General features: G+C 36.0%; 1 long non-coding RNA gene across 2 annotated transcripts; it reads right to left on the bottom strand.

The window, feature by feature from the left end:
• On the bottom strand, positions 593-3,473 carry LOC106504650. Of its 2 annotated transcripts, none has more exons than XR_001298290.2 (3): positions 3,340-3,473; positions 2,562-2,675; positions 593-769 (listed from the first exon to the last, which is right to left on the bottom strand). It is a non-coding gene; the product is annotated as an uncharacterized LOC106504650 (long non-coding RNA). The 2 variants fall into 2 exon arrangements; XR_001298289.2 differs by having other exon boundaries at positions 593-734.

Raw genomic sequence — 14,438 nt, 5'->3', positions numbered from 1 at the left:
AGTTGAGTGACTTGAATACTTCTCCTATCATAATTAATGGAGTGATCCTTTTTTTTTTCTTTTTCTTTCTTTCTTTCTTTTTTTTTTTTTTTTTAGGGCCACACTTCAGCATATCGAAGTCCCTAGGCTAGGGGTTCAGGGTCGAATCGGAGCTGCAGCTTCAGGCTTACACCACAGCCATAGCTACACAGGATCTGAGCCATATCTGTGACCTAAGTACTTCCCAGGTTGCGGCAATGCAGGATCCTCAACCCACTGAGTGAGGCCAAGGACCAAACCTGCCTCCTCATGGATACTACGTAAGGTTCTTAACCTGCTGAGCCACAGTGGGGACTCCACTGGAATGATTCTTTAGATAAGGTATACATTTTCATATATGATACCTAACACCATGGTATAGGCTTAATGTTAGGAAGTTGTACTTAATGACCCAAACACAAACAAATACTGATTTGTGATTTTCCTGATGAGCCTTCCTAACTGGCACTGGATTCTGGAGATTTCATGAATATCAAAGAGCCACACACACTGATTTTCCAGTGTAAATGAAAGAATATTCTTATTTGGCAAAAAGAAGAGTCAAACTTGAAAAATAGTTCTCTTTTTTTTAATTTCTGGCCTTAAAAACAGCAACTCCTGGGGCTTTAATGAGAAAGTCCCTTTAATGTTGATGGGGATACTTTAGAGAAGATCTCAGAAGAAAGCTTCAAGTTGTTCTTCTCACTCACAAGTGTCTGTAAACAACACAAATGATAGCAGGTTTCTGGCTCTGAGAACAATAAAGACCAAAATGTACAGTAAGTTTTATATCATTGTGTTTTACATCAGGGATTCCTGTTCTGTGTTTATTGGATGATCACACATCCCTGAGGCACTACCTTGGTTTACGTTGTACATGCCTTTTAAAAAATGTATTAGAGCATGGTTAATTTACAATTTTGTGTTACTTTTAGGTATATAGCAAAGTGAATCAGTCATGCATATACACATTCATCTTTTTCAGATTATTTTCCCATATAGGTTATTACAGAGTATTGAATAGAGTTCCCTGAACTATACAGTAGTTTCCTGTGGTATAGAGTAGGTCCTTGTTGCTTATTTATTTATATATAGTAGTGTGTATATGTTAATCCTAACCTCCTAATTTATCCCTCCCACCAAAATTTCACCTTTAGTAATCATAAGTTTCTTTTCAAAATCTTTGAGTTTGTTTCTGTTTTGTGAATGGGTTCTTTTGTATCATTTTTTATTAGATACTACACATAGTGACATTTGTTTTAGCTTTACTTCACTAAGTATGATAATCTCTAGGTCTATCCATGTTGCTGCAAATGACATTTCATTCTTTTTTGTGGCTGAGTAATACTCCATTGTGTAATATATATATACCACATCTTTATCCATAAATGTCCATATTCTTTCGACAATGGACATTTAGGTTGATCTCATGTCTTGGCTATTGTAAATATTGCTACAATGAATTTTGAAGTCAAGTATATTTTTGAATTATGGTTTTCTCCAGATAGATGCCCAGGAGTTGGATTGCTGGGTCATATGGTAGTTCTATATTTAGTTTTCTGAGGAACCTCCATAGTGTTCTCCATAGTGGTTGCACCAATTTGCATTCCCACAAAGAGAGTAAGAGGGTTCCATTTTCTCTATGCCCTCTCCAGCATTTATTGTTTGTAGATTTTTTGATTATGGCTTCTCTATGCCTTTTTCTTTCTATCATACCTTCCTTGACTTTTCTTGTTCTGCCTCCTTTGATGACTTTCTGCATGTATTTATTGATGCCTTCATGCCTGCATTTTCTGTTACCTGCCTAATCACTCAACGGCTGTAGGACTGACAAAACCCATGAAAAACATAACTGTAAAAGAACTGGGTTAGAGAAAATGGAAGAAATTGGAGGCTACAAGAAAATAAGTAAATCCTGGGCATGGAAACTTAGAAGAGACTAGGTACACTTAATGAATAAGGGATCTGTGTTCCCATACGGCAAGAGGCAAGGAAATGCCAGTGAGGTCTGGTGCTGAGATTTGAGAACAGTAACAAGCCTTGATTATAGCTCTGTGCTGGATGGATGCTGCAGAGACTATAGCAACAGACAAAATGAAGTCTCTACCACTAAGAAGTCTAGGATTTAGTGCTAGGTGGTGTCTCCGAAATAAAATGACTCTCTTATAAAATTAATTAGGGACTTAAGTATTTCAGGATAATCCTTATATTAGTTACATTTAGATCCAAATTTTATTTTATGAAATGCTTCCTTATTGAAGATTTTATGTTCTTTAATATTTTAGGAATATCTCCCATCATTTATTAGCCAAACTGCAGAAAATGAGCTTCCCCCTTTTCCAGGAGGCTATGAAGAAGTAAAGCAATAACTGCTTCCACCTCAGCCACTGGGCTTGTGCTCAGCGTAGCCTCCAATCCCCACACCTTGGAGCAGAGATAAAGGGACTGGGCCACCTGTGAGAACTAGAACCTCTCCTTGCCTGGGAAACCAATGGTAGCCACCACCTCCTGGAACTCTTAAATCTTGGTCAGTTTTTGCTCACCTGAACTTACTAGTAGGAAATGCAAATTGTGCTCAGTCGTAATTCATAAGTTCACTTGTCTCCACAAAGGCTTTTCTCTCTCCCATCTTCAAACACCGAGGCTGGGTCTGGAACCTGGAAATTCACAGCCCAGAGCTGACATGAGCAGTATAAGATAAGCATAAGGCGCCATTAGGAAATACTGAAAACACAGTTAAATTCCATGGGACAGTTGGTCAGGAAGCATTTATTTACCATTTTTACAGACCATTGGATTTCCAAATGGGTCTGCAGAATTACTTTTCATTAGAGCAAATTAATCACTTGGTAGATTTTAGCTTTGATGCTCCGTAACTTTACATGAGTTCATGTTTTTTTTCTTTGGTGGAGGATGAGGTAGTACCCTCAATCCAGGTCCATAGAAGAAACATCTAAACAAACTTGCACAAGAGCAGCATTTGTGTGGCATTTTCTTTGATGTGTGTGGCCAGATGAAACACTCTCCACTGTTCCTTTCAGGGATATTTTTTGTAACAGCAAAACATCTCTTTTAATTCCAGCAATTTGATATTGGATGGATTCCTCTGGTTGTTTGCTCCTCAAGGTAAATCATCTCCTTTGCAGATTGCAGTTCAGATTTACTCATATTTTTAAAAACTATTTTATCTCAATGAACAGCAGGGAAAGGTTCTGCAACATTTCATGAAGCTGGAATTAAGCGTGATAACTGTGACCTAATTACAAAGCCATTTTCTAGATTTTTCCAGTTCCCGGTGGGGGGGTTCACGATAAAACTTACCATAATGAACACTGCTGGTCTGTCTTGCCTCCTCTCTGAGGTCAGTGTAACCCAGCCACAGAATCAATGGCTCCTGCCCCTCTTGTGCATCCTTCATTTTATGTAATTTCTTCATCTGTCCTTTAGTGGATGTTTTTCAGTTAGCTCTGATCTTGGCATGTTTTTTTAATTTTTTTTTTTTTTTGGATAACAATGGGGATCAGCATCTGCTTCTGCATTTGCTAATGCCAGAGTTGTTTGCCAAGAACTGAAGACAGGTTTCTCAACATGTGATAAATTAATGCTTTTTTAAAAAAAGTATTTCGTGGGAATGAGAATATTTTGCAGTTAAATACAATATCACTTATATGTGGAGTCTACAAAATTATACAAATGAACTTATTTATAAAACAGAAATAGACTTGTAGACATAGAAAACAAAGGGGAAAGAGGCGGAGGCATAAATTAGGAGTTTGGGATTCAAAAATACACTCTACTATATATAAAGTTAACAACAAGGACCAACAGGGGACTACACTCAATATCTTGTAGTAATCTCTAAGGGAGAAAAATATGAAAAAGTATATATGTATACATATATATATGAATTATTTGCTGTACATTTGAAACAAACACAATTTTGGAAATCAGTATAGTTTAATTTAAAAAAGAAAGTATTGGAGTTTCTGCTGTGGTGCAATGAGATCAGCAGTGTTTCTGGAGCCCTGTGACCACTGGTTCAATGTATGGCACAGTGGGTTAAGGATCTAATGTTGCTACAGCTGTGGCTCAAGTAGCATCTGTGGCTAGGATCTGATCCCTGGCCTGGGAACTCCATATGGAAACAGCAACAACAGAACAAAAAGAGAAAGTTTTCTTTAAAAAAATGGAAACCTGGCCATTATATTTGGAGATGAAAAAAAATTCATTAATCATATATTTGCTTCTTGGATGGGCATAATAATCTCTATTTCACCTTTCCTCTGCAGAGGTATCTGCATCTGAACTTGTAAAAATTTAAGAATGATGGCCGAAACAATACTATTTCAAGAATGCTTTCTCATTTAGTTTGGTATCACAAGTTCTGCAGGAAGTGAACAGCACTTTATTTTTTCATTCTCCTCTTGAGTACGCATGCCTTCAGCATTACTCACACTGTGGGCTGATGTGTCCTTTTGGGAGTTTCAGGGAGATAGATAAGGAGGTGACCCCTGTCTGCAGTGGGGAAAAAAAAAAAAGATGTCTTTTGCAGCCAGTGCTTAAAATCCCACTTATCATTTTCAAGAGGTGTCTACAGTCACCCCCTTCTCACAGACTGTGAAATATTGAAGAGCTTGGGGCAAAGCCCCAGCTGTTCAGTTTCTTTTAGGACTGATTTGTCAGTTCATGACATTGTGGATTATTCTTACCTCATTTCACCCCCTAGAGAACATTGTCAGGGGCTACACTATCACTTGCCAGCACCCTCTGTATCTTCTCTGCTCACCCATCTCCAGAGAACTTTGTGCAGACAATATGAGGATATTTTACGCTTTTAAACTTTAAGGGAGCAGATGAACAACTTTCTGAGAATGCCACCAGGAAAAAAAAAAAAAGAAATTAACCCAGATTAAATTTTACTAGTGATGGCCAAATTCTCACCATTTGCAACTTTATTAGAGAATTTTATGAAAAGCTCCTCAGCCATCATAGCTTTTTTCCCCCTTTTAAACAAAATATTGTTTCAAAATTCATGTAGGATAAATAATCAAATATCTAGCTTTGACTAGGTAATGTCATTTGACTTTTACATACTTTTAAAATGAGCTATTCATAAATCCACTAATTGTAGGTTGTAAGTTGGCTTTCCAGATAAATTCCTTTGTGGACATGGTTGTTGTACTAAATGTATTTAGATAAGCTGGCATAAATTCCTTCTGAATTTGCTATTGTTAAGAAATAAACATGCAGATTTCTCCCTTTTCTCTCCACCTAAAACCATGTATTATTTTATTTAGACTTCAAAATATTGAACTAGAGGAATTCCTATTGTGGCTCAATGGGGTAAGAACCTGACATGTCGAAGATGTATGTTCAATCCCTGGCCTCACTCAGTGAGTTAGGCATCCAAGCCACAAAGTTGCTGCAAGCTGTGGCATAGGTTGCAGATATCGCTCTGATCCAGTGTTGCTCTGGCTATAGCATAGGCCTCAGCTGAAGATCTGATTCCATCACTGGCCCAGGAATTTCCATATGCTGCAGGTGTGGCCATCAAAAGGAAAATATATATCTTGAACTTGAGTAATCTTGATGTTGAAAAAGCCATTTTCAAATAAAATTAATAGTATTTTTCCCAATTTCTTAATGCAATATTCAATCAATGACAGTTAATTTTAGTAAAATCACAGTTTGACAATATTTTACAAGGAAATATTTAATGTAAATCCAGAATTTTAATAAGATAACATCAATACATATACAAATGAATCAGCTCTATTTTTCTTGAGTTCTGTAGAATATGAGTTTCTAGTCCTAGAGGTATTTTAAAACAGAACCCTTAATCGTAAAGGGCTGGCTGAATGGATGCCATGCTGTGAGTTCTCTGCATGTACCCTGTGGGGTGTAGACTTTGGTAAAACCTTGTCTTGGGGTGAGAAATTCATGTATTGGGTGGGTGTGGGGGTAGGGGGAATTCTGTTTTCTAGAGATTAGAAGTTTCCATATAAAATATATTGAGAATAAATTAAACTTTTCCATTTAACATTTTGGCCTAATGAATTTTGTAACATCGTACTATGTTTTAAAGATAATATAATTGCATTTAAACTTTTTTGGAAACAGAAAAAGAAAAATATTAGTCATAGCTGCTCTACTCTGAAGTTAAGTATTGTGAACATTTTGTTTCCTTTTTTCCATTAATTTTCATTTTCCATATTTCATGATCCAAATGCCTTATTGGACAGATTTTTCAGGCAGATAATCTATGGAGCACTTACTATAAGTACTTTGCATGCATTATCATGTTACATCTATACAACATTCCTGTGAGGCAGGTGCTATTTATTACCTCTGTTGTATAGACAAAAAAATTGAGGAAATCTTATAAAGGTTAATTAATTTGTCCAAGGTCATATGGCTAGTAAATTGCAATGTCCAGTCTTAAATCCAGAAAGCCTAATTTTAGAGCTCTTGATTTAAATGTTACTCTGCAAAGTTGCACTTGGTGGAATTTATGTAGATTGAAAATGAAATTATCTAGCTATTGCTAGAAGAAAAGCCTTTCCCATGTTTATCTGTTAAAGATACAGGTTATGGAGTTCCCCTCGTGGCTCAGCAGAAATGAATCTGACTGGAAATCATGAGGTTGCGTGTTCGATCCCTGGCCTCGCTCCGTGGGTTAAGGATCTTGTGTTGCCATGAGCTGTGGTATAATTTGTAGACGCAGCTTGGATCTGATGTTGCTGTGGCTGTGGCTGGCAGCTGTAGCTCTGGTGGTTCGACCCCTAGCCTGGGAACTTCCTTATGCCACGAGTGTGGCCCTAAAAAGCAGAAAAAAAAAAAAAAAGGTGTAGGTTATGGGTTCCAAGCTCATTTTGTAGATTGACTATATTGTTCAAATTTATTGGTCTAATTTTTCTTATCAAAATTATGGCAATGTCTTTAAAGGCTATTTGGCTTAATAACTAAGGAACTAACTGAATGGCTGTACTTTGAATTTTGGCTGAATTTTCCTTTCTCCTGCCTAGGTTCTCAAACCTTCCCTTTTCTTTACCTGTAATTACCTAATTTAATCAGTGAATATGTTTAATCCTTCGAAGATACTTGCACACTGAAATTCCTTATTTCCTCTTTGGTTTCAAAAAAGGAATTGAGGCAAAATTAATTGCGCTTTCTTTTAAAATTTGTTTCTGCAAGTATAAAGCCACCACAGTGCTTGGGATTTTGGATGGCATAGAAAAATGAAAATTGGAGAAAGGATGAGTGAATTGCAGTAAGGAAGGCATAATTCACCAAAAAATCAATCTGGATTTTTATTGCTCAGTTTCAAGGGCATAAATCACTATTTGATTAAGAACATGATTGTTCTTTGCATAACTGTCTTTTTTATATTCAGAGCTAGACATTAGCTGCTGCCCAAGCTAACCCTTCAGTCCTCTTTGAAGCAAATTGAAATGATGAGAATCAGGAGAGTTGCGTGAAGAAAGCTGATTTTGAGATGGTTTAAACAGTTACATAAAACCTGAGTGAGGTTTTGGCTTTTCTACCAGCTTATTTATTAGATAAAGAGTGATCATAGCAAACATTTGCTGTATTGACATATTATAATGTATTTCCAGGTATAGGTCCTCAGTGAAATGCACAAGGGGGATTTCCTCTCCTGCAGGCAAAATTAGGAGCCCTCTCCTCCACACTGTCTGTTATCAGGCATGAGAGCAAAGGAGAAGGGAAATTGAATGACATTACCCCATGTGTATTTTCGTGAGTGATATAGGGATTGTGGTGTAGTAGTGAGCTAATAGAAAAAATAAAAATCTTAAGAAAAAGGAAAGGAATGCTTAAATAAACTACGAAACTATGTAAACCGAGACATAATCGAGAGATCTAATATAAAGGAAAATTTCTGTAAAAAGTCAGATCTGATATCAGGATTAAAAAATAACAAGTGCACATATGGCTGAGGAATCAGCATTAAAGTATTTCTAAAGAAAAAAAAAAGGATAGACTGTACAACTTATACCTGGGGATGTCTGGCTCTGTTGCTAATCAGAGGGTTAACTTAAGAAACAGCTAACCTCTCTGGGTCTTAGCTAACCTCCTCTGCGCATCATGACAAGATTAGATGGTTTGACCTCTTCTAATATCACATATTTTGCAATTTTCAGTAGCTTCAGAATTCTTAGCTTAGTTCTGAGAGTATAGGAAGCCATGAAATAGTTTCTGATTAAGTGGCTATTGAATCAGATGTAGGCGAACTCTGGGGTAACCATATAATACAGGAGAAAAAGGAATATAAGCTTTACATGATTGATGAATAATACATAAGTGGTATTGAGGAAAGAAGGGTTATACATTTCGTATATTTTTTTGTAGCTTTACCATGGCATATGGTAGTTTCTGGTCCAGGGATGGAATTTGAGCTTCATCTGTGTCCTGTGTTACAATTGCAACCTACAGAACAGCTGTAGCAATGCTGGATCCCTTAACCCACTGTGCCACAGCAGGAATTCCTACATTTCATATTTTAATGGCCAGTGTTTGAACTAAATTTTTCTTGATTTCTATAAGGGCTTTGATGTCTGAGGTGATAGACTGCAGAACGAAACAAAATCACTGAATTCTTTTTTATAATAATTATTCTTTTTTTATTAGAGTCAATTTATAACATGATGTTAGTTTCAGGTGTACAGAAATTTTAGATATATACACACACATATATATATATTTATATATAATCTTTTCAGATTCTTTTCCCTTATAGGTTATCATAAGATATTTAGTTCCCTGTGCTATACAGTAAGTGCTTGTTGTTCATCGGTTTTACATATGGTAGTATATTCATTAATTCCAAACTCTTAATTTATCCCTCCCCCACTTTACACTTTGGTAACCATAAGTTTGTTTACTATGTCTGTGAGCCTATTTCTATTTTGTATATAAGTGTATTTGCAGTATTTTTTTTAGATTTTATTTTATTTTTTCCACATACAAACCATATAATATGATCAAATCCCTGACTTCTGCAAATTACCCAAATAATCAGGCCTAAACAGAAACTTGGCAACAGTAGAGTCATGTTATGGTTGAATTTTGTCCTCTCCAGAAGACATGTTTAAATTTTAATTCCCAGTACCTGTATGTTTGATCCTATTTGGAAATAGTCTTTGTAGATTTAAACAAGGTTAGGTAAGGTTATTGGGGTGTACTTCAATCCAATACAACTGGTATCATTTTGTGAAGAGGGAAACTTGGGCCCAGATGCAGATACACAAGAAAACACTATGTGAGGGTGGAAGCAGAATTTGGAATAAAACATCTACAAGCCAAGGAACACCAAGGACTGATGGCTGTCACCAGAGTCTAGGAGAGGGGCAATGGAACAGAGAGATACTCCCCATCCCCACCCCCACCCCCCACTCCCCGCCCCAGCCTTCAGAAGGAACCAACACTGCCTGCTGACACCTTGATCTCAGTCTTAGGGCTTCTAGAACTCCGAAACAATACAATTGTGTTGCATGAATCTACCCAGTTTGTGATGATTTGTCGTGGTTGCCCTAGGAAACTAAAATAGGGAGGAAATGTTTTCAAGCCATTTTGTCTTGTATGATGATCTTAAAATACATCCAAGTAATATAAAAAAAGTCAGGTAGTCAGCCAGCTATTTGCTCCCTAACAGAAAGAAACTGAATTGTGAGTAACTTGAGGAATGTGGCCTTGAGCTAAATGGTCTCATTAATCACTAGAAAGGGAGTCTTTTTTTCTCCTGTATTAAGAAGCTGTTCACAGCTGCCCCCTGTGTCAACAATTTGTGAAATTTGTATTTTAAGTGAAAGGATAGAGATCATGCCTAGTACTCCAGATTCAGGTGTGCATATGTGCGTTGATGAAGACTAGTGAATTAAATGAAGCTTCTCAGTGTGGCTGACCAGCGTTCCTAGCAACCATATAATACTCTGTCTATTACACCAACACCCAATGTCAGTTGTGTGCTATGCTCCCTGTCACTTCTTCTATATCTACCTCTTCCCAAGTAAATCACGGGAGCATGCTGGGGATATCAAATCTATCTAAACTGCCTAATAGTTAAAGGCATGAAATGAATAAATATTGATCAGGCATGTGTTATGCACTTAAGAGCTAGCTAGCATCATATCAGATGCTTCAAAGGAGTCAACAAAATACTAAGGCATGATCTCTTTCTTCTAGAAACTTAAAATGTGGTGGAAATAGAGATTAAGAGTACAGACCCAGAAGTCAAATTGTCCTGGCTTTGTGCTGACCTCCGTGCAAACTGTTTCTGGAACACTGTGCAAAATTATCTTTTGTGTCACTTCTTCACTGATCAAATGATAGTAGCTACTACCTATGCTAAAAGAGTTATGTAGGTTAGGTCAAGTGCTTGGCTTATAGTAAGTGCTTAATAAATATCAGCAATATTACTAATATTGCGTGCAAAATTAGTTTGAGAGGCAACATTAACAATTTTAGAGACAACTCTTGGGAATAAATGCTAAGAAGCATGATTCAACCCTGAAATATATATATTATGTGTTATTAATTGCATTTATATGTTAATTATATATAAACCCCTGAAATATATATTATAATATAAAACATATATAATACATATATTTCAGGGCTATAATTATAATTATAATTAAATAATGATAATTAAATACAGTTGTAATTAATTATATATACTATATATAACATAAATATATATAGAACTAATTGCATGTTAGACGTCACTATTCTAATCTTGGTGACTGAAAAAGAACTAGTATTATGGGTCTGTAAAGGAGGGCTTACCAGTAGGTTGTATAGAGAAAGCTTTCTGTCCAATTAATTTTTTTCATCAAGTGGGTGGAAAGGGAACACTGGCAAATTTCATTTCTTAAAACTTTGTATTTTTAATGCTTTTACAAGGATTTCTATGAATGGCTTTCTCATTGCTTAAAAGTGAATATAATAGTAAACCTAAGTCACCAAATCTTACTTATGGTTTATGATAGGCAGAATAATTATCTCCTGAAGATATCCACATCCTAAACCTTAAATCCTGTGAATGTTTGACCTTACTTGGCAGAAGGGCCTTTCTGGATGTGATCACATTAAGAATATTGAGGTTGTTGAGAGTATACTGGATTATCCATGTGGATACAACCTAATCACTCACATCCTTAAAGTCAGAGAATCATTTCTTGCTCGGGTCAGAGGGAGATGTGACTTTAGAAGAATGGTCAGAGAGATGCAAAATTGCTGTCTTTGAAGATGGAGCAAGGAAGCCATGAGCTGAGGAATGTGTGTGGTCTTAAGAAGCTGGAAAAAGCAAGGAAGTGGATTTCCCCTAAAGCCTCCAGGATGAAAGACAGTTCTGTTGACATCTTGATTTTAGCTCATTTGAGACCTGTGTCAGACTTTTGATCTATAGAACTATACCTAATAAAATTGTATTGTTCTAAGCCACTAAGTGCATGATAATTTGTAGCAGCAGCAATGAAAATTTGATCTATCAGAAGAATTAAACAGTATGGAAACAAGCTAGGAAGAGGATAATTTCAGCCTTTCCCTGCTCTTTCTTAAATTGCTTTTTGCTTTTTTCTTTATTCCTTTATTTGTTTTTTAAAAGATGAGAGATGACTTCCTCTTCTGCTTAAGATATAGCATCAGAAACTGAAAATACCCTCCAGCTAGATGACACCAAAAAACGAAAACCCCCAAACCATACAGTAGCTGAAAAACTGTTTTCAAGTCACTGGGCATCAGGCTCAAAGCATAAAGATCCTCAAAAGAAACAGGGAAAATGGGTCTTATCATTTTCTCAGTTTACTGCCCCAGGTTGTAGCACAGGGTAGGGGAGCCCAGGTGAAGCCCAATATACACCTGAGTTGAAGAACTCGATCTGAGGATTGATGAGGGGAGAACAAGGAGGCTGTAATTGTCAGGACAGAGCCCTGTAGATGAGAGAGCTGCACAGAGTTAGCTTGCTGGAGATCTAAAAAGTAGATTTACCCCAGGGTAATGGTCAAAGCACTGATTACTGCATGAGGAGAAAAATTTATCCAAGTCTGAGGAAACAACCAACCAAAAGTACTAGAGGGAACAGGGATTGGCACTCACACAGGGCTGGGAATAGTTCCTGTTTCCAGTAGCCAGACTGGAAAAACTCATAATTCACAATATCCTGCCCGAGTACTAGGAAATTATTAGCCCTTGACTAAACACCTCTCAGGATCTGCCTAAAAAAATCAGAAAAGTGAGATCAAAAAGCTTAAATTATTTTCAAGTACTTAAGAGCATCCTAGAATTAAAAAAGGCAAAAAAGGCAAAATTCACCATGTTATTAAAGGGAAGCCTATCAGTCAGGCAAAAAAGTAGGAAAACTGAATGCATAGTGAAGAGAATAATCAGAAAATCAAAACTGACCTAGAATTGCCAGAGGTGTTAGGATTAGCAAAAAAACCCCACTAAAATAGTTATATCTATTGTCCATATGCTCAATGTGTTCAGTAGGGAGATAGAAAAAGAACTAACTCAATATTTTAAAGGCTAAACCTACGAAATATGACATAAAAATACATTTGATGGATTTAATAACAGATCAAACGTCAAAGAAGAAAAAATAGTGAACTTAAAGCCATAGTAACAGACACTATGCAGAGTGAAAAGCAGAGAGAGAAAAAATAATTAAAAAGCATCAGTGAGTTTTATGAAAATTTCAAGCAGTCTCATGTACTTATAAATCAAGTTCCTTATGGAGAGAAGTGTAGGGACTGAAAAATAAAATCTGAAGAAATAATGGTTAAAATGTTTCCAACCTTGATGAAAATTTGAATGCAATATATTGGGAGATGTTTATCAAAAGTGTATAAGAATTCTAAATATTTGTGCCCCTACTAGCAGAGTTTCAAAATACATGAAACTAGGCAGATACTGTAAGGAAAAATAGAAATATCCTCAATGCTAGTCAGAAATTTCAATACTCCCCTCTCAGTAACTAATAGAACAGGAATATAACAGACTTAACAGTATTTTAAACAATCTGGTCTATGTGACATTTATAGAATATTCTACCCAATAACAGAACAATATGCATTTTTTTTCAACTGCTCAGGGAATACTTACCAATACATGTTATATTCTCAGTCATTAAAAAAGTCCCAGTCAAAACCTCATCTGGTGATTTGTAAAAATTGGCAAGCTGATTCTAAAATTCTTATAGAAGTACAAAGGATTTAGAATGGTCAAAAGAACTTTAAAAAAAGAACAAATTTAAAGGACTAATCCTAACTGATCTCAAAACTTTTTATAAAGCTACAGCTACCAAGTAGTGTGGTATTGCCATTAAAGATAGACAAACAGATTAAATAGATTATATTTAATAGATAAATTAAAAGAATAGAGGTCCAGATACAGACCCACAAGTATAGGGACAAAGAATTTTTAACAAAGGTGGAAGAGTAACTTTGTGGAAAAAGTCATAGTCTTTTCAGCAATTGATCCTGGAACAATCAAATATCTAGAATACAGAATACAAGACAAAAAGCAGAATAAAAGAGTAATTTAAATGGATTATAGACCTAAATGTCAAATTTAAAGAGGTAATATTGCTGTATACATAGGTGGAAAATCTTTGTGACCTTGTGTTAGGCAATGATAGCACAGATACATTACCAAAAGCATAATCCACAAAGGAGTAAACTGACAAATTATACTTCATCAAAACTAAAAAAATCCTGCTCTTCAAAAGACATTCTTAAGAGAATGAAAGACAAACCATATACTGGGAGAAAATTAAAGGATTTTTATCCATAATATATAAAAAACTCTCAAAACTCAACAAGTAAAAAAAAAGAATCAACTCATTCAAAACAGGCAAAAGTGGAGTTCCCTTGTGGTGTAGTGGGTTAAGGAGCCAGCATTATTACTGCAGCAGCTTATACTGCTGCTGTGGCAATGGTTGGATTCCAGGCCTAGGAACTTCCATGTACTGCAGGTGTGGGGAAAAAAAAAAAAAAAAAAGACAAAATCTGTAGCATCACTTCAGAGAAGAAGATTTATTTGCAAATGGCAGATATGCACACACAAAAACATGCTCACTCATTAATTAGTAGGTAAATGAGTATTAAAACCACAAAAGAAGTAACTACAGACTGTACAAAAATGATTAAAATTTAAAAAACTGACCATACCAAAAGTAGGCAAGGATGTGGAGGCATAGAACACCCATATGCTGATGGCAGACATGTAAAATGATACAACCTCTTAGAAAACAATTTGGAACTATCCTTAATAGTTAAAGATATGGCTATCACATGAGCCAGCCATTTAGCTCCTAGATAGTTACTCAAGAGAATTACCCCAAGACTTGTACATAAGTGTTCATAGCAGCTTGATTTATAATAACCGAGAACTGGAAACAA

This window comes from Sus scrofa, chromosome 8 (genome assembly GCF_000003025.6).
Source record: "Sus scrofa isolate TJ Tabasco breed Duroc chromosome 8, Sscrofa11.1, whole genome shotgun sequence".
NCBI classification, from domain to species: domain Eukaryota; kingdom Metazoa; phylum Chordata; class Mammalia; order Artiodactyla; family Suidae; genus Sus; species Sus scrofa.
The sequence above is the reverse complement of the archived record's forward strand: the minus strand, read 5'-3'. Positions and strand labels throughout refer to the sequence as shown.